Consider the following 19,805-nt stretch of genomic DNA (forward strand, 5'->3'; position numbering starts at 1 on the left):
GGCTTCTGGGGCAAATGATGGTGGATTCGGAAACCCCCCCCCGGCTCCACAGGCAGAGCCTGCGCTGCCTCACCCTGCACAATCGCAGGACTCCACGGCCCCCAGGGACCCCGCGCCAGCAGAGGTGGCGGGTCGGGGCAGCGGGAGGGTGCACAGCCTGCCTTGCTGCTCAGCTTGGCGGCAGCCACGGCTTATCCAGGGCCGCAAATTAGCGGCTTAGGAACTTGGACGCCCAGAGCGGCTCCTAGTTCGGTTGCATATGCACCTGGATCTAACTTCTTAGCCGGCGTAGCTCCGGGCGAGACTGCGCCAAGACTGCCTGGGTGTGGTCCGCTGCCCTCCTTGGCACTGGACTGTTCTGCGCAGTCACAGAACTGAGCCATTGACCTTTTAATGCAGCATCTGCCTTTGCTGACAGAGTTACCAAACATATCCCAAAGGTTGGAGGACCTGTTTAGATTGCTGCTGCAGCAGATGCCCGAGCCACCCTGCCATGCGGGGCGCACCAAGCCCGCGCCGCCAGCACCACCCACGCCGCCCGCGGGAGCCGTGGCTCCAAACCAGGAAACGGCGTGGCCGGCGGCGCACCCGGAAGCAGCGCTGCCGCGGTAAAACCTGGAAGCGGCGGCGGCTGCGGAGCGGCAGCCGAGGGCAGCAGCGCCGAGCGCGGCTGGGGAGCGAGAAACAGGAGCAGAGACGAGCGCGGCGCCGAGCGCGGCTGCGGTGCAAGAGACAAGCGCGGTGCCGAGCACAGCTGTAGCCCCAGAGACGGCAGCAGCAGCTCCAGTACCGGCTCGGTCGGAACTGGCTGAGACGACATCCTGTAAAAGAGGCTGCTGCTCAAACTGCAGCGCAGCCAGCTGCAGTCTGTACTGTCTGTTCTGGCTCTAGCGAACTTAGCCGAAGTGGCCCTCTCCATCCGTTTCTGTTCACTCCCAGCACCTCAGAGTTGCCTTTGCCTGATGATTCATCGTCAGGCAGTGAGGCAGATGAGGTTCTGGCCCCAGGTCATCAGGCGGCTGTAGCTGCGCGGTGAAGAAAAAGGCTGCACCGGTCTCGCCCTTGGACCTTTCAGGACTGCACGGTAACAGTGCGTCCAACCCACTACAGGCGCTTCTTAGAGTCAGTTAAGATGCAAGCATTGGAGGAGGGTGACTGGAGGTTATTGGAAACACTTGGAATGCCAAATAGATCTGAGGATTCTGGAGGTAACCGGGAAGCTGTTACACTTCATCCACAGGCTGTGCCAGAAGTTCAGGATGGTAGGGATTCCCCAAAAGGGGAGATCCGAGCTTTCCCAGTGTATAAGGCTCTCCCAAATCCAGGCAAGCATGATAAGCATGAGGTAATTGCTTGGAAAGTTGCCCAGGACCTCCAATCCAAGGTGGCACAATATGGGCTAGGTTCTGCTGAGGTTATGCAGATAATAAGGGTGATAAATACAGATTTGCTTTCTCCATTTGATATCAGACACTTAGGTCAAATTCTATTTCAACCTGTACAATTTACAGTTTTTGAGAAAACCTGGAGAAAGCTGGCCAACAAGGCTGCATTAGGGAATATGCAGCTCCCTGCTGCCGATCCTAGACGGACAGCAGGAATGGATGCTTTGATGGGGACTGCTCCCTTCTCTGATCCCAGTCTACAGGGTACCTTGTCCTCTAGCGTCCTGCAGCAAGCTCAACAGGTCGGAATGGCTGCCCTGTTGAAAACCATAGAGTTGTCTGCACCCAGAAAGCGATATACTGAAATAGTTCAAGGGAAATCCGAGTCATTCCTCTCTTTTGTAGATAAAGTCGCTGCTTTTGGTTTGATTGAGGATGACGGGTTAAGACAGTTGTTGTTAAGGCAGTTAGTGAGAGATAATGCAAACGAAGAGTGCAGAAAAATCATAGATGCCTTACCAGGGGATCCTGAGGTAACAGACATGGTCGAAGCCTGCGCTAAGGTGGGATCTGGGAACCAGAGAAGGTCTGCTTTGGCTGCATTCCTGCAGCCTGTTCACGCATCTTCTGGTCGTGAACCAAAGCAACCAAAACAGGCGAAAAAACGGAAGTGGCCTAAGCTGAGCCAAAAAGAGAACACACCGATCCCCCAGTGCAGGAGGTGTGGCAGGCCAGGGCATTGCTCGGACTATTGTAGATCCCTGACTCATGCCGATGGTCGGCCGTTGTCGGGCAACTTCCGCCGGGGTGCAAGGAGGGGGAATTGCTCTCCGATGCAGTCGCTCCCCCAGAGAGTGGCACAGGTGCAGGCACAGGCCTACCCAGCCACCCTAGAGACAGCACCCAGGGATCAGACAGCACCCAGAGATCAGACGGTTTTGACGTCCATACCTCAGCCGCAGGTGTCTTAGACTCTAGCGGTATCTATAAGGTTCCCTTGGATGCATATGGACCCTTAGCCCAGGGATCCAGTGCGATGCTGGTGGGAAAACCTGATGTTGCCCATCAAGGAATCTTAGTGCACTCAGGAGTTATTGATGCTGACTTTAAAGGTAAGATTTGCGCTATGGTCTCCACGCAAAAACCCCCTGTAACTATTCCTGAAAAGACCTGCCTTGCTAAATTAGTGCCTTTTAAGTCTTGTGTCCCCAGGATAGAACAACAAACTCAGGAAGATGATGGCAGTGGATCTACGGGACTTCCACAGGCCTTCTGGACTGCAGACATCTCTGACCAAAGGCCACAGATGACATGTACCCTGATCCTGCCAAACACCCATCCACCCCGGATTCAGCTTCGAGGTTTGATTGATACGGGTGCTGATGTAACTATCATCTCCTTCTCTGCGTGGCCTCCCTCATGGCCTTTACCCCCAGTGGGATCGGCCATCGCAGGATTAGGAGAAACCACACAGAGCTATTGAAGCGAACAGCCTGTGGTGGTGAAGGACTCAGAGGTGTGATTAGGCCTTATGTTGCTACTACTTCCCTTAACCTTTGGGGATGGGACGTGTTGGCAGCTTGGGACGTACAGATTGGGACAAATTTTTAGCAGAGGTCACTGTGCATGAGGGCGCACAGTATCCCACACTGCCTTTGCAGTGGTTGATTAACACACCAATCAGAGTCAGATTCTGCTCAGTTAGTGGCATTAAGGGCTATTTTCATGGCTTTTCAATGATTCTCACAGGAACCTTTGAATTTGGTTACTGAAGCTGACTAGAAAAAGCTTTGTATACAATTAATCACCTTACAGTACCACAAAATTCAATTAATCCTGTTATTCTGAATCATTTTCTCTCATTGCAGTCTGCAGGCGAGAGACATCTGCCCCGGGCAAAAGTCTGGGTGAGGAATTTACTCACTAACCAGTGGGAAGGCCCTCATGAGCTTATCATTTGGGGTCGTGGGTATGCTTGCATTTCCACAGATACTGGGGTATGGTGGCTACCTGCAAAAATGCGTTCACCCTGACCTACAGCACCAGAGGCAGAACAGGCAACCTCCAAATGATGACCAGAATGCCAACCATCCAAATGGCGACCAGAATGTAGATCATCAGCCTAATGACTCTTCTGATGATGACCAGGATGTCAACCATCAGGCAGATGGTCCTTCTACAGAGACTGGGATGGTCCTTCTACAAGCAGAGACTGAACTTTAAATTTCTTGTTATGGAGTCAGATAGTTAAAGCCTTAAGGACATATTTAGAACTAATAACTGATGTAGATTTCTATTTAGGATTAATAGTAGAGTTGTTATCTTATAAAACAAAAAGGGGGAATTGTAGATACAAAAATGCCACTAGCAAGGATTTTCTTGCTATTTTCTAAGTCCGTGAGAGACTTTTCTCTCACGCAGAAGAAGTAGCAGAGTTATGTAAACAACCAAGCCGCCTGCAACCTTGAAAAGTCTTGTTTATGGTATAGTAGAAAAATATTTTGATAATGGATGTTTTAGGATTTTAGCCAATCACCTCCAAGGGGTGGCTGGTTCTTTGTCCAGGAGATGACTATGTAGACTATGAAGAAAAGAGTCTATAAAAGAGTTTGTAAAATAATTAAATAAATCAATCTTGATGCACAATTCCTGCCTGCTGGATCTTCTCTCCTCCTCCTCCTCCCTATGGCTGCGGGACACGGTGATATGCCCTAGGGCCCAGGCCTGTGGTAATATCTACATATGTACGACCCCAGCACCTCTCATCCTCCGCTTTGTATTAAAATGAGATCATTAGTCTTTCACACATGTACAGTTTCTTTCTTGAATTGGGTCGGTGGTCTTGAATTGGGTCAGTGGTCCTGAAAGATGAAGTCAGGAATGTCTTCTTCACAGTGACCTTTTTACCTTCTTACTGTTGGCAGGCTTTCATGACCTCTTGGTGCAGCCCAAGATCTCCTACTTTTGATTAATTATGAAACCCAGGTGCTGTTCTTGGTTCTATTAGTTTCAATTTGTTTTGATGACCATTCATTTATTCTGTTTCCTTCTATAAACAAAACAAAATATAATGGCAAATACTACATCACTTAGCTCTAGCTTAGGCATCTACTTATCATTAACTTATTTTTTGTTTTTCTACTTTGTATCCTAATCAATACAAATTTCTTCTCACTCTTAGCTAAAATTTTAACCTTTTGGAACTTTGGCTCAGACCCATGCTGGGGCAGGTGGATGCCTGAGAGGAAGCTGTAAACTTGTGGGAAATCTGTGCTGGAGCAGGCTGCTGGCAGGTACCTGCAGACCCATGGAGAGAAGAGCCCAGGCTAGAGCAGGAGTCTTGGTAGGACTTGTGACCCTGGGGGGGACCCACACTGGAGCAGGCTGTTCTTGAAGGAATGCATGCTAAGGAAGAGTGACCCACATTGCTGTCGTTTGTGTAGAACTATTGCCCATTAGATGAGCTCACACTGGAGAAGTTCATGGAGAACAGACTCCCATGGGAGGGACCCTGTGCTGGAGCAGTGGAAGAACTTGTCTCCCAGAGCAGTGGCAGATACAATGTATGGACAACTGACTGTAATCCCCCTTCCCTGTCTCCTTGCACCGGAAGAGGGGGAAGGAAGTACAGCTGGGAGCGAGGAAGGGGTAGGGGAAGGTGATTTTAAGGTCTTATTTTTAATTCTCATTATCCTCTTCTGATTTTATTAGTAATAAATGCAATTAATATCTGTAATTCGAGTCTGGTTTGATCATGAAAGTATTTGGTGAGTGATCTCTCTCTGTCCTTATCTCAACTCATGAACTATGTTTTCTCCCCACTTTCCATCGATGGAGGGGAGTCATAGAGAGGCTTTGGTGGGAGTCTGGCATCCAGCCAGGGTCATTCCACAACAGGTAGGCAGGGCAAGGCAAGGCAAAGAACAGCAAAGCAAAGCAAAGAATGGCAAGGCACGGCAATGGAGGGGCAGGTAAGGCAAGGCAAGAGAGGGGTAAGCAAAGGCAAGACAATTCAAGGGAGGGGTGGGTGTCATGGTTTGACACTGGCCAAATGCCAGGCACTCACAAAAAACCATTCACTCATTCTCCTCTGCTGTAGCTGAGCAGAGGAGGGGAAAAAAACCAAAGGACTCATGAGTTGAGATTAGGGTTAGGAGAAAAACTCTAAAGGCAAAAGAGGCTCAAATTTAAAGGGATAAAGTAAATTTATTATTAACAGAGTCAGAGGAGGATAATGAGGAATAAAATAAGCCTTTAAAACACCTTTTTCCCCCCCAGCCTCTCCCTCCTTCCCACAAATAGCATAGGGAGACAGGGCGTGAGGGTTTTGGTCAGTTCTTTACTTGAAAATGTTTCTTCAGTCTGCTTGGGTTGGGGAGTTTCTTTTTTTTTCTGCTATGCCGAGGGGTCTTTCCCACAAGAGACAGTTCTCTGTGAACTCCTCCAATTTTCACAAGTAGCAGTCCTACCCAACCTGCTGTAACATGAGTCCCTCCCGTGGGCAAAACAGTATTTCCAAAACTGCATGTCATTTTAGACCATGGGGTGTAGTCTTTTAAGGATAAGCTGTTCTAGTTTGGAAACAAGGGCCCTCTTTCTCTATCTCTGGAAGCAAAAGCCCTCTCTGTTCAGGTCTCCCACTGGATTACAGCTTTTTTAACATTCACCCGCTCTGGTGTGAGCACTTACTAACCCTTAACTTACTTGCCTTACTAACCCTTATATGTTCTTGCTTTGCCTCGCCTTGCCAATCACCCCCTTGCCTTGGCTTTATTTTGCCTCTCACTTGCCTTGCCTTGCAGACCAATGTCTTGCTTTGCCTTTCCTACCCTTTCTTTGACTTATCTTACCAATCCCTCCATGTCTTTGCCTTGCCTTTTACTTTCTTGCCCCCCCTTTGCCTTGCCTAGCCTTCCCTTGCCATGCCTGACCTTTCTGTGGCCTTGCCTCACCCTGCCTACCAGCTGTCTTGCCTTGCCTACCTAGCCTTGCACTTCCTTGCCATGTCTGACCGTCCTTTGCCTTGCTGGCCCCTCCCATGCCCCGTCTTTAATTAATTACCTATTCCTCCTTTGTCTTGCCTTGAGATTCCTACACCTCCCTTGCATTGCCTCGCCTTTCTTTGCCTATCTCTTGCTTGTCTTGCCTTGCAAACCCATTGGTTTCCCTGTCTTACCTACTAATCCTTGCCTTGCCTTGCTTGCCATCCTTGCCTTGCCTGTTATCCCTTTTCTTGCCTTGCCCTGCCTAGCCCTCTCTTTCTTTGCCTTACCAACACCTACATGTCCTTGCTTTGCTCTTTCTATCTCTCCCTTCCCTTGCCTGACCCTCCGTTGCCTTGTCTTGCCTACACATGCTGCGTGCTTCTTCCCTTCTTTTTCTGTGCCTTCCACTCCCATGCCTATACGTGCCTGCCACTCTATTGCCTGGCTTTGCCCTGCCTTGCCTGCTTCTCCTATGACTTGCATTGTCTTTCTTTCTCCTCCCTTACCTATCCTTACTGTCCTTTGGTAGTAAGGGGTAGGCAAAGCAATGTAAAGTCAAGCAATGTAAGACAAAGCAAAGGCAAGGCCAAGAAAAAAAAGGATATGCAAGTAAAGGCATGGGATGGGTATGCAAGGCAATGCAAGGCAAGGAAGGTGTAGGCGGGGCAAGTCAAGTTAGGAGTAGTAAAAAGAAGGCAAGGGGAATGATAGGAAAGGCAAGCAAGGAGAGGGAGGGACAGGTAAGGTAAGGCAAAGCAAGAAGAGGGGTTGGCAAGACAAGACTAGGAAGTTATAGGCAAGGCAAGGCAGGGGTAGGAAAGGAAAGGCAACAGGTGTGTAGGCAAGAAAAGGCAAGGGAGGTGCAGGTATGGATAGGCATTGGAGTTTGAAGGCACAACAAAGGTGGGGGTAGGCAGGGAAATGCAAGGCATGTGAAGGCAAGACAAGGCATGGGAGGTGTAGGTAAGTCAAGGCAAGGGTGCAGTACATAAGGTAAGGCAAGGGAGGGGTAGAAACAGAAGGAAAGCATCTAGGCCCAATGTTTCACATGCATATGAAACCTGTCAACTGGCATAAAGACCAGCATCAGCTTTCTGGTTTTGCACCTCTGGTGTAGAAAACCCAATTTTTGATGGTTGGCTCCAAATTTCTGCCGTGAGGTGGAGGAAGTTAATTAGAGTACTTGTCCTTAGAAAGTAAAGGATGTAGTCCTGGTGTTCATTGATGATAAGGTATTGAGCACATCATAAGGTTCCATAGGGATGTGAACCCCAGTGAGACATTTCTGTCCTGGCATCTTTTGTGTAGGAGCAATTCTTGCACATATTTGATATTGAAGGTGGTATCCAAATTTCCTGAAAGTGGGTGACTGCACTTTAACATGGGGAAGAACACAGCTAGGCCCAGTGCTTCAGGTGCAGATGATAGGGAACAGCAACCACAGGAGCAGCTTTCTATTCTGGCACATTTGGTGAGAGGGCAGTCCCCCGATGTTTTGCAATTATGAAGTTTATCATGGTTTGACAATGGCCAAATGCCAGGCACCTACAAAAGCCGCTCACTCACCTGCTCCTGCTACAGCTGGGCAGAGGAGAGAAAAATTTAATGAAGGTTTAAACAGTTGAGATCAGGACCAGGAGAAAACACTCCAAGGGCAAAACAGGCTCAACTTAGAGGTAAAAAGTGAATTTAATACTAACAAAATCAGAGGAGGATAATGAGAAGTAAAATAAGCCCTTAGAAGCACCTTTTCTTCTCCCAACCCCTCCCTCCTTCCCACCAACAATGCAAGGAGGCAGAGCATGGGAGTTTTGGTCAGTTTGTCACCCGAGGTTTTTCTTCCACTGCTCAGGGAGAGGAGTCCTTTCCCTGCTGTGCCATGGGGTCCCTATCATGGGCACAGCATGAGGGAGTTCTCTGTGAAGTTTTCTAGTGTGGTTCCAATCTCATGAGCAGCAGTCCTGCCAAAACTGCTGCAATGTGAATTCCCCCCACACGAAAACAGCCTTCCCAAAACTGCTGTGGCATGGGTCACTCTTTCACAGGGTGCAGTCCTCCAAGGGCAGGCTGCTCCAGCTTGGAAGCAGGGGCCCCCTCTCTCCACTGGACCTCCCACTGGATCACTGCCTCATGCAGGCATCCACCTGCTCCGGCGTAAGGACCTCCCCCATTGGGCTGCGGATGGATCTCTGCATCCCCCATGGATCCCCATGGGCTGCAGGTAGACAACCTGCTTTACCATGGTCATCACCACGGCCTACAGAGGTGTACTAGTTTGAAAACAAACCAGTGGGAGGCACCAAGTCAGAATAACAATTTAATGGAAATTAAAGAAAAGGAAAAAAAACTAAAAGAAAACACTGGTTCAAACTGACAGAGTCAAGATACAACCTGAGTCCCTGTTAGGTAGGGTGGTGGTAGCAGTCTGGTAGAATGGTGGCTGCAGTCCTCTGAAGCGGTGATCCTGTAGAAAAGGGTCTGCTCTTCCTCAGAAAGTCCGGTGGTGGCTGTGTAGCTCCTGTCCTCTGGAAATCCAGTGGAAAGGGTTGTCTCTGGTGTTCAGAGTCTTAGATTATATCCACGATGGGATGCTTGGTTCCCCCCTCTGGGTGGGCATCTCACAATGGGGTAATGAGTCATGAGGCCAAGTGTTGATTAGGCTCATTAACAGAAGATAGTCGGGAGGGAGTTATCTCTGAGTCATGTGGCAGGACAATGATGGGCTATTAACAGCAAGATAGTCTGGGGGGAGGAGGCAAGGAAACATTGCCCCACCTGATTTCAACGGCTCATGAGGATGGTAATAGAATACACTGCAACCCAGGACATTATCCACCCCTTATTCTATTGCCATCTACATCATCCCAAATCAATACCTTCCTTAAACTCTACACACACACACACACACACACACACACATACATATATATACAATGAAACCCTACACACAGTTCTCACCTAAGATTAGGTCTCCTTGTGGTACACAACGGGTTTCCCCATCTTTCTGCATTACCCACCAAGTGCAACCAGGTCCTTGAGCAAAGACAATCTCACGGATGGGTTTGTCTTTGCCTGAGGTGGGATTAATCCAAACAGTCTTTCCTAAAATACCTCTCAGATGTACCACAGGGACCCTATCTCCATCCACTGTGTGCAAGGGCTCAGACCAACCAGCTCGATTGATGGACCCTTGGGTATTGACCATCCTGGTGGTCTTTGCTAAGTTCATTTCCCAATTTTTGAAGGTTCCCCCACCAAGTGCCTTTAGGGTGGTTTTAAGTAGTCCATTGCAGCGTTCAACTTTTCTGGCAGCTGGTGCATGATAAGGAATATGATATATCCATTTGATACCGTGTTCTCTGGCTCAGGTGTTGATGAGGCTGTTCTTAAAATGAGTCCCGTTGTCCGACTCGATCCTGTCAGGGGTGCCATGTCTCCACAGGACTTGCTTTTCCAGGCCCAAGATGGTGTTCTGGGCTGTAGCATGAGGCACAGGGTAGGTCTCCAGCCATCCAGTGGTTGCTTCAACCATGGTCAACACGTAGCGCTTGCCTTGGCGGGTTTGGGGAAGGGTGATGTAATCAACTTGCCAAGCTTCCCCATACCTGTACTTTGACCATCATCCACCGTACCACCGAGGCTTCACCCGCTTGGCCTGTTTGATTGCAGCACAGGTCTCACAACTGTGGATGACCTGTGAGATGCTGTCCATGGTAAGGTCCACCCCTTGGTCACGGGCCCATCGGTATGTTGCATCCCTCCCCTAATGACCAGAGGCATTATGGGCCCAACGAGCTAGGAATAATTCTCCCTTGTGCTGCCAGTCCAGATCCATCTGTGATACTTTCACCTTGGCAGCTCGGTCCACCTGCTCGTTGTTGCGATGTTCTTCATTAGCCCGACTCTTGGGTACGTGCGCATCCACGTGTCGAACCTTCACGGTCAGCTTCTCTACTCGGGCGGCGATGTCCTGCCAAATCTCAGCGGCCCAGATGGGTTTCCCTCTGCTCTGCCAGTTGGCCTTTCTCCAGCGAACCCCACAGAGCATTAGCTACCATCCACGAGTCGGTGTAGAGATAGAGCGTCGGCCACTTCTCTCGTTCAGCAATATCCAAAGCCAGCTGGACGGCTTTAAGCTCTGCAACCTGACTCGATCCACCTTGTCCCTCGGTAGTTTGTGCAACTCGTTGTGTGGGGCTCCATACTGCAGCTTTCCACTTCCAGTTAGCAGCTACAATTCGGCAGGAACCATCAGTGAAGAGGGCATAACGTCTTTCAGTCTCCAGTAGCTCATTATATGGTGGGGCTTCCTCAGCATGAGTCACTTTCTCTTCCTCTTCTTCAGAAGATAATCCAAAAGTCTCACCTTCAGGCCAGTTTGTTATAATTTCCAGAATCCCAGGGTGATTCAGGTTTCCAATACGGGCACGCTGTGTGATGAGAGCAATCCATTTGCTCTATGTGGTGTCGGTGGCATGATGTGTGGAAGGAACCTTTCCCTTGAACATCCAACCCAGCACCAGTAGTCGGGGTGCCAGAAGCAACTGTGCTTCAGTGCCGATTACCTCTGAGGCCGCTTGGACTCCTTCATAGGCAGCCAAGATTTCCTTCTCTGTGGGAGTGTAGTTGGCTTCAGACCCTCTGTAGCTTTGGCTCCAGAATCCCAGTGGTCGGCCCCGAGTCTCACCAGGCACCTTCTGCCAGAGGCTCCAGGACAGGCCATGGCTCCCGGCTGCAGAGTAGGGCACATTCTTCACCTCTGGTCCTGTCCTGACTGGGCCAAGGGCTACCACATGAGCGATTTCCTGCTTGATCTGGGTGAAGGCTTGCTACTGTTCAGGCCCCCAGTGGAAATCGTTCTTCTTGCGGGTAACCAGGTAGAGAGGGCTCACGATCTGGCTGTACTCGGGAATGTGCATCCTCCAAAAGCCTATGGCGCCTAGGAAAGCTTGTGTTTCCTTCTTACTGGTCGGTGGAGACATTGCTGTGATCTTATTGATGACCTCGGTAGGAATCCGACGCCGTCCATCTTGCCACTTTACTCCCAGGAATTGGATCTCTCGGGCAGGTCCCTTGACTTTGCTCCTTTTGATGGCAAAGCTGACTTCCAGGAGAATCTGGATGATTTTCTCTCCTGTCTCAAATACCTCCTTTGCTGTGTTTCCCCACACGATGATGTCAACGATGTATTGCAGATGTTCTGGAGCCTCACCCTTTTCCAATGCAGTCTGCATCAGTCCGTGGCAAATATTGGGACTGTGCTTCCACCCCTGGGGCAGTCGATTCCAGGTGTATTGCACACCCTTCCAGGTGAAAGCAAACTGGGGCCTGCATTCTGCTGCCAAAGGAATGGAGAAGAAGGCATTGGCTGTAGGTACAAAAATGCTGTTAGTGAGGATCTTCTTGTTATTTTTCTAAGTCCGTGAGAGACTTTTCTCTCTCACAGAAGAGGTAGCAGGGACTGTAAACAACCAAGCCACCTGCAACCTTGGAAAAGTCTTGTTTATGGTATAGTAGAAAATATTTTGATAATGGATGTTTTAGGATTTTAGCCAATCACCCCCACGGGGTGGCTGGTCCTTTGTCCAATTAGACTATGAAGAAAAAAGTCTATAAAAGAGTTTGTAAAATAATTAAATAAGTGAATCTTGCTGCACAATTCCTGCCTGCTGGATCTTCTCCTCCTCCTCCTCCCTATAGCTGCGGGACACGGTGATATACCGTAGGAACCAGGCCTGCGGTAATATTTGGCAATGTCAATAGTGGTGTACCACTTCGCTGCTTTGGACTCCAGCTCATACTGAAGTTCCAACATATCCGGCACAGCAGCGCTCAATGGTGGCGTGACCTCATTCAGGCCACGGTAGTCCACCATCAGTCTCCATTCTCCGCTGGATTTACGCACTGGCCATATAGGGCTGTTGAAAGGTGAATGGGCCTTGCTGACCACCCCTTGGCTCTCCAGTTTGCGAATCATCTCATGGATGGGAACCACAGAGTCTCTGTCGGTGCGGTATTGCCGACGGTGCACTGTTGCTGTGGCGATTGGTACCTGTTGTTCTTCAACTCTTAGCAGTCCCACGGCAGAGGGGTCATCTGAGAGGCCAGGCAATGTACTCAGTTGTCTGATATCTTCTGTCTCCACAGCAGCTATCCCAAAAGCCCAACGATGTCCTTTTGGGTCCTAGAAATATCCATTTCTGAGATAGTCTATGCCGAGAATGCACGGGGCCTCTGGGCCAGTCACGATGGGGTGTTTCTGCCACTCGTTCCCAGTTAAACTCACTTCAGCTTCCAGTACAGTCAGCTGCTGGGATCCTCCTGTCACCCCAGAAATAGAAATGGGTTCCGCTCCCACATACCTTGATGGCATCAGAGTACATTGAGCACCAGTGTCAACCAAAGCCGTGTATTTTTGTGGGTCAGATGTGCCAGGCCATTGGACCCACACAGTCCAAAAGACCCGATTCTCCCTTTCCTCTGCCTGGCTAGAGGCAGGGCCCCTCTATTCCTGGTCATGTTGCATGTTGCTCCCTTCCGGTGAATATGCTCCTGAGGTCCCTTCAAGAGGATCGGTCATATTATCATTCCGGTACCGTCTGGAGTTCTGTGTGCAAGAGACCAGAGCAGTGTTGACTCTAGATGCACTTCTTGTGGTAGTTGTCCCTCTTTTTAGTTCACGTACCCTGGCTGCTAAGGAGGAGGTGGGTTTTCCATGCCACTTACTCATGTCTTCTCCATGTTCCTGAAGGAAAAACCAGAGATTACCTCGGGGGGTGTATCCTCTCTCCCTGTTTGGGGGACGCTGGCTCCTAATGGCAGAGACGCTTGTTGGTTCTGGCGGGATGTGGTGAATCTCTTCCTTAAGTTCCTTTTTCAGTTTCTGATGGCCTTCTTCAATCAAGCTCCGGACTTGCTCAGCCGAAAGACTTGTTTCCACGGATGAGACATGGGTGCGAAATGGGACTGTGACGGTGTCCTCGTAAATCCTCAGTTTGTTCACCAAGATGCCCACCCTGTCCTCGCCTTCCCTCCATCACAGCACTGCCAGGTAACAGGAGTATATCTCTGGTCCAAGGCGTGCAAATCTCAACCACATCTGTGACGTGCACTGGACACCATCTGGGCTCTTAGGAAATCTCTCGTCTTCTGAGAAAATGATCTCCAGCACAGCCAATTCCCTCAGGCACCAGATACCTTGTTCCATTGTGCTCCATTTTCCTTGGTGCACCTGGAGGTCTTCTTTACAAAGGTACCTGTCCCTTGCACTTGTAAGCAGTTGCCGCCAGAGGCTGAGAGTTTCTTGGGTTCTCCCGATCCCCTGGTCAATGACCAGATCCCAGGACAGAGATCCCAGCTGCCTGCTCTCACTTCCATCCAGAATGGTGCCATTGGCTGCAGCATCACACACGCAGAGCAGCCAGGTCAGGATGGACTCGTTCGTCTGGTGGGTGAATTCCCTCCGCAGGTCTCGCAGCTCACCCAGGGATAGCGACCGAGTGATGATCTCTGGCTCTGCCTCTTCTGCTGGGTGCGAAGGTCCTGCTGCATCCTCATCAATCACTATGCGGACTGATTTGCTTTTTGATTTCTTCTTCTGAACGGGGGCAACTGCAATCGGTTTAGGCTGTTCTGGTTCAGTGATGGTTTGCGTGGGGATGCTGACAGTGCTTTTGGTTCCTTTCTCCTCTGTGACAGTCTGCGTAGAGATGGACACTGTTGTTTCGCGTTTGGTTCCTTTCTCCTCTGTGACAGTCTGCGTAGAGATGGACACTGTTGCTTTGCGTTTGGTTCCTTTCTCCTCTGTGACAGTCTGCGTAGAGATGGACACTGTTGCTTTGTGTTTGGTTCCTTTCTCCTCTGTGACAGTCTGCGTAGAGATGGACACTGTTGCTTTGCGTTTGGTTCCTTTCTCCTCTGTGACAGTCTGCGTAGAGATGGACACTGTTGCTTTGCATTTGGTTCCTTTCTCCTCTGTGACAGTCTGCGTAGAGATGGACACTGTTGCTTTGCGTTTGGTTCCTTTCTCCTCTGTGACAGTCTGCGTAGAGATGGACACTGTTGCTTTGCTTTTGGTTTCTTTCTCCTCTGTGACAGTCTGTGTAGACATGGATGCTGTTGCTTTGCTTCTTTTTACCTCCTCCTCAAGCAGATGTTGCACCACACTAAGTAGTGTTTTGTTTCTAAGCATGGTGTACACAACACAGGCCATAGAGAAAAAAGAGAATAGAACTGACAAGAAAATTATACCATCCTTAACATCCAGAGGGAACTCAATATTTTCAAAAACTGCTGTGCCTGGCCTGAAAGGCTGGAAGAAACCACTCTCTCCTCCTCCCACCAGGGGCTGGCTGTGATTGTTGAGGAGATCCCAGACATAGGAGCCCAGACTAGGGCAGCCAAACAAAACTGAGTATATATTCCAAATGGTATTCATCACCTCGCAGGTTATTATGCTATAGACATAATAAACCAATAAAGCAATTATCATACCATTCCCTGGTTTTAACAGGAGTAATACAACAGGCAGGTAGTTCCCCATGTGAGGAAAAATATAGAGAGCAAGATACAGTACCCATGTAGACAAGCTGAGCACCATGGTCAATAGGTTTCTGTTTATACAAAATTGTAATTCTGACTTTCTCTCAGAGCAAGCGCACATTGGGTGCCAAATTATGTACTAGTTTGAAAACAAACCAGTGGGAGGCACCAAGTCAGAATAACAATTTAATGGAAATTAAAGAAAAGGAAAAAAAACTAAAAGAAAACACTGGTTCAAACTGACAGAGTCAAGATACAACCTGAGTCCCTGTTAGGTAGGGTGGTGGTAGCAGTCTGGTAGAATGGTGGCTGCAGTCCTCTGAAGCGGTGATCCTGTAGAAAAGGGTCTGCTCTTCCTCAGAAAGTCCGGTGGTGGCTGTGTAGCTCCTGTCCTCTGGAAATCCAGTGGAAAGGGTTGTCTCTGGTGTTCAGAGTCTTAGATTATATCCACGATGGGATGCTTGGTTCCTCCCTCTGGGTGGAGCATCTCACAATGGGGTCATGAGTCATGAGGCCAAGTGTTGATTAGGCTCATTAACAGAAGATAGTCGGGAGGGAGTTATCTCTGAGTCATGTGGCAGGACAATGATGGGCTATTAACAGCAAGATAGTCTGGGGGGAGGAGGCAAGGAAACACTGCCCCACCTGATTTCAACGGCTCATGAGGATGGTAATAGAATACACTGCAACCCAGGACAAGAGGAATCTTGGCTCCAACACCTGGAGCACCTCCTCCCCCTCTTTTTCCACTGATCTTGGTGTTTCCATGTTGTTTCCCTCACATGTTCTCACCTCCTCCTCTTCTCTAGCTGGAATTAAAACTGCCCCCACGTTTTGACTTCTTAAATGTGTCATCACAGAGGCATTACCATCATCTCTAATTGGCCCAGGCTTGGCCAGCAGCATGTCCATTTTCAGAGCCATCAGGGACTGGTTCTGCTGGACATGACAGAAGCTTCCAGGAGCTTCTGACAGAAGCCATGTCTGTGGCTGCCCTGCTACCAAAAACCAGGCTGTGCAAAGCCAACACAGAGATGGTATCAAAATTTTTGAGCTAACCTTCTGGAAATTGATACTAGTGTTATAAAAGCACATAGTCCAAGTGCTTGTGCTGCGAATAATCAGGTGCTCAGGGACAGCAACACATTTTTTAACCTGGCACCTTTTGTATAGGAGCAATCTCGCCACGTATTCAATTTGGCAGGTTGTCTCTACATTTCAGAGATGGTCTTCTGCAGTTTTTGGCAGTATATTTATTTTGGGCAATGTAAGCAGCTATCCCCAGTTTTGGTGTGCAGATTATATACTGCCTAGGGCAGGTAGTGCCCAGTAACAGTGTTCTGGCACATATGTATTGGTTAAATCCATGGATGTTTTCTATTTTGGAGGCAGGCATCACATTTCTTCTGAGATGTGGGGTTAAAATTCCTCACTGTGCAAAAGAAACAAATTTTGCATCCAAACATTGGGTGGTTTTGGGGAATTTAATTGCTTCTCCTAGTATAAAGTTCTGTAGGTTGAGAGCTGTTGAACCACTCTGGTGGGAATGTAAAAGCCAAGTTGTTGAAATTTTGTCCTGGTAACTTTCGTGTGTGAGCAGTCGGTGATGGGGTTCGGTTTTGGATCCAGACTGATTATGACCATACATAGAGCTGAGAAGAAAAGCGCTGATACCGGGCTGTGTGGCACAGTTTAATAGGTGCAGTTGAAGGTGGAGCCAGCAAAAGCTTTCTCATTTGTTTTCATTTTCGTAGTTGGACTCTGCAAGAATGAAAATATTTAATAGACATATAATTGGGAAGGAGTTTCATATTGCTGTTTGAGTGTGGTGCAAATAAGAGTTTGCACATGGAACGGGAAGGTCAGCAAAACCTTTCTGTCCCCATGGGTTCCGTTTGAGAGCCGTGACCACGCATTTCCACCTTTGGAGGGGCCCTTGCATTGTTTTGTGTGCACACAGCGCCATCTGGTGGAGTTTTTTAACGAGAACAGTGGAGAACAGCCACTGTGTACTTGAAAGTGAAGAAAATGTCTCTTGGGTATCCAAACGTGAGGATGCAAAGCTGAAAATGTCCTTAATTCTCTCCGAGAAAATGTGCCAGAACAGAAAGATTTCACTAAGCTGCCCTTCCAACTTGAATTAACAGGAGAATCAAGTGGCAGCTACGTTTCCTTGCAGCCTGCAAACTGTGCACATAACCATGGTGGAAATGTATTTTTCTTCACTTGATCACGCAATTTCAGTCTCGCAGAGTCTGAAATGTCCATCTACATCTCTCACAGAAAAATGTGTCGGGATAGAAGCAGTTCAGCAAAATGCTTCTGTCAAAACACGGTGGTGCCAAACATTTTCTTTCTCAGCTATTCGTATCATCGCATTTTGTCACTCTTGCAGTCTAAATCAAAAAGTTTGTGGCTACGTCTTACAGAGAAATGTGCCAGAAGAGAAAGCTTCCTCAGACCTTTCCTTTTTCATTTGAAAACTTGTATTCGCACAATAATCATGGAGTAGTCATCTTTCCCCTTGCAGCCTATGGACTACAGTTGCACCATGGTGCTCTGCACTTTCCCACTCACCTGTATGTACCACCAAACACATTCAGTCTAGCAGTCTGATACATTTTTCTCTGAGAAAAATGTTCCAGGTCACATACAGTTGCTCTAATTTCTGCTACACCTTGAAAGCTTTCATGAATGCACACACAATGCACTGGGGTTATGTATCTTCCTTCTCTGTTCTATGTACCATCAGGTTTTTTTGACTCTGTCAGATCTTAGTTTTAAATATTAAAAGACCCAGAAGCTGCTCGCACGCAACATGTTTAAGAATGGAAGCCCACTCATGGCATTTACCTTAGCCTTTGTCAGGTGTATTCTGCGCAACGCCCAGTGTGCTCTTCACTTTTTCCTCAGCAATATGTGCGATCATACAGTGTCTCAAAGTGTCCATCTACACCTCTCACAGAGAAATGTGCGATGACAGAAGCAGTTGCTGGATTAGTCCATCTCCAAGGCTTTCAACAAACCACGACAATCTGAACCTATGCAAGACTGAGAGTGTGAAAAAGTGCAGACCATCACAGTGTGTGTGCAGTTTATAAGCAGTAAGGGGAAATGAGTGGCATTATCTGTGGTGCAAATTGAACTTTTCAAATGTAAGGAGAGGGTCAGTGAAAGTTATATGTCTTGGCACATTTCTGTAAGTTCCTTCTTTTTAGTGTTGGATTCTATGAGCCTGAGAGGATGCTATGCTACATAAAACTGAGAAGCAAAGTAAATAGCACCAGTGTGTTTTGTGTGGTTTATATGCACCCAGGGGAACGTGAAGGCCAGAGCTGGGATTCTGTTTTAAAACATGTTGGTGGGATCAGCTCCTGGACATTTTAAGGTTTGAAACTGGGATCTGCAAGAGAAAATATAATGATATTTCCTATAGCTTAAAAAGACTGTGCATAGCACCAGAGTTTGCAGTGTACTTGAAAGGATGCAACAAGAATAGATAATATAACAAAGGGTTTTATCTAGAGGTATGTCAGGCTGTTTGGACATTGTACGAGAGAAAGTGCTTGATGGTATTTTACAGCTCAGTAGTTTATAAGGTGAAAAGGAAAGAGGACCATCACTTGATTGTGGTGTAAATACAAGTTTCCAAATATAGGGGCAAAGTCCCAGCAAGATTTTTGTCCTGGCATGGTTTTCTGTGCGATCTCTAGCTGCAAAATTTTTGGTTTAGGTTCAGACTGCAGGAGTGACAGAATGTTATGGTACGTAGAACTGAAAAGGAAAGTGCATGGCACCAGCATGTTTTGACAGAAGAAGTGTGTTGGATGGCTTCCCTGGTGACACATTGCTCTGTGCTAGACGTTAATGGACATATTGGACTCTGTAAAAGTGAAAGAGCGTGATGTTACTTAAGGCTGAGAATGAAAGTACAGAGAACCATGGTTATGTGCAGTTTCCAGGCTGCAAGAGGAGCTTGACTACCACTCTATTGCCTTCCAAATTCAAGTTATCAATTGTCATGCAGAAGGTAAGGAAAAGCTGTCTGGGCTGACATAAGTTCCCATTAGAGCCCTGTGTAGAAATAATGTGGTTTAGTTTAGACTCCAGTATTCAGAGACTATTATGGTAAATGTAGCCAAGAAGAAAGGAGTCAGTGCACCAGCATGCTTGATGTGGTTTACTTGTGTCAAGGGGATGGTGCAGACAGCACTGACTTTTTCTTCTAAAGCCTTTTTTATGGGAGCAGCAGCTGGAAGTTTGAAGGTTTGAACTTAAGATCTGCGAGAATGAAAAATGTGACGGTACATATAGCTGAGAATGAGGGTGTGTTTCGGGTAGTGTAAAGGCTGCTAGGAAGTTCTCTCTGGACACTTATTTCTCTTGAGATATAGCTGGACAGTTTGGACTCTGACACTGAAGGTGTGTGAAAGTGATTGTGCTGCAAATACAAGTTTTCACAGGTAAGGGGAATGGTCAGTGAATGCCTTCTGCCTTGGCAATTTTATCTGTTTGAATTACAACAGGAAACTCTTCACTTTAGCTGTGGATTCTGCAGAACTGAGAGAATGTGATGCTATATATGGTTAAAAAGTGCAAATCTGCAGTGTGTTTGGTCTAGTTTATAGGCTGCAAAGAAATGCAAGGCGCTGCATTTTTGTTCCAGGACTTCTTGTATAGGAGCAGCTCCTAGAAGTTTGCAGGGTGTTTATGATTTGCAAGAGTGAAAGGTTAAGACAGTACCAAGAACTTGAAGGAAAGTGCCTATCTGCAGCGAGTGTGATGCAGTTTGATGAGTGTGAGTTACATGCTAAGCCAGCAAGAGCATTCTCAGCTGGCCCCTCATAAGACAGAGGTTATTGCTGGACTTTTACAATTTTGTCCCTGGACTTTG

This window comes from Corvus hawaiiensis, chromosome 23 (assembly GCF_020740725.1).
Source record: "Corvus hawaiiensis isolate bCorHaw1 chromosome 23, bCorHaw1.pri.cur, whole genome shotgun sequence".
NCBI lineage: Eukaryota > Metazoa > Chordata > Aves > Passeriformes > Corvidae > Corvus > Corvus hawaiiensis.